Source organism: Cetorhinus maximus, chromosome 27, assembly GCF_964194155.1.
Source record: "Cetorhinus maximus chromosome 27, sCetMax3.hap1.1, whole genome shotgun sequence".
NCBI lineage: Eukaryota > Metazoa > Chordata > Chondrichthyes > Lamniformes > Cetorhinidae > Cetorhinus > Cetorhinus maximus.
The window spans coordinates 24679687-24681246 of NC_135905.1; positions in this window are offsets into that span (position 1 = coordinate 24679687).

Genomic DNA, 1560 nt, shown 5'->3' on the forward strand with positions numbered 1-1560 from the left:
CCAACAACACTCAAGATTGGGGGTGATTTTGATTTGGGATGATTGTGACTTGGAGTGATTGTGATTTGGGGGTGATTTTGATTTGAGATGATTGTGATTTTGTGGTGATTGTGATTTGGGGTTGATTGTGATTTGGGGATGATTGTGAGTTGGAATGATTGTGAGTTGGGGGTGATTGTGATTTGGGGTTGATTGTGATTTGGGGATGATTGTGATTTGGAGATGATTGTGAGTTGGAATGATTGTGAGTTGGGGGTGATTGTGATTTGGGATTGATTGTGATTTGCAGTGCCAGGCAATGACCATCTCCAACAAGTCAGAATCTAACCATCATCCCTTGACATTCAATGGCATCACTGAATTCCCCACTATCAACATCTTGGGGGTTACCATTGACCAGAAGCTGAACTGGACCAGGCATATAAATACTGTAGCTACAAGAGCAGGTCAGAGGCTGGGAATTCTGCGGAGAGTAACTCACCTCCTGACTCCACAAAGCCTGCCCAGCATCTACAAGGCACAAGTCAGGAGTGTGATGGAATACTCCTCACTTCCCTGGGCGAGTTCAATTCCAACAACGCTCAAGAAGCTTGACACCATCCAGGACAAAGCAGTCCACTTAGTTGGCACCCCATCCACCACCTTAAACATTCACTCCCTCCACCACCAATGCAGATTAGCAGTAGTGTGTACCATCAACAGAGTGCACTGCAGGAACTTCTTCTATAGCATATTCCAAATCAATGACCTCTACCATCTAGAAGGACAAGGGCAACAGACACATGGGAACACAACCATCTGCAAGTCCCCCTCCAAGTCACTCACCATCCTGACTTGGAAATATATCGCTGTTCCTTCACTGTTGCTGGGTCAAAATCCTAGAACTCCCTCCCTAACAGCACAGTGGGTGTACCTACACCACGTGGACTGCAGCGGTTTAAGAAGGCAGCTCACCACCACCTTCTCAAGGGCAGTTGGGGATGGGCAATAAATGCTGGCCTAGCCAGAGACACTGACAGAGAATTAATAAAAAAAGCTCACACTCCACCCAACCCCTGATATTTGAGTGTCTTTAATGTAGAAAACATGGAGCTTTGAAACCGGCTGCAGTTGGGAGCAAGCTATTTACCTGAGGTGTGGTGTGGGGGAAGAGGGTAACTGTGTGGGTAGGTCGTTGCCCTAATGCCTCTGAACAGATGAAGTCACCCGTTGGTTCCATGGATGTGGGTTTCCCTCCCACCGACCCCTCCGATCCCAGGATACTTGTCCCTTAAATGCAAAATCCCAAGGGCAACCTCTGCATTCCTTCGAGGCACCAAATGGCAGGAATATCATTTAGACACAATGTGGGAAAAGAAATCTGAACCCTCAAGACTTGTGCTAGAAAAAAAATGACCCTCGAAGTCAAAGCAAAGTCAAACGACATTACAATTTACTCTCAAAATTAATTTCGGCCCAAAGTGCTTTACACCCAATGAAACATTTGTGAAGAGTGTTAAGGGTAGGAGACACGGCAGCAAAGCTGTGCACGGCAAGCTCCCAAAAACACCAATGAGCTAA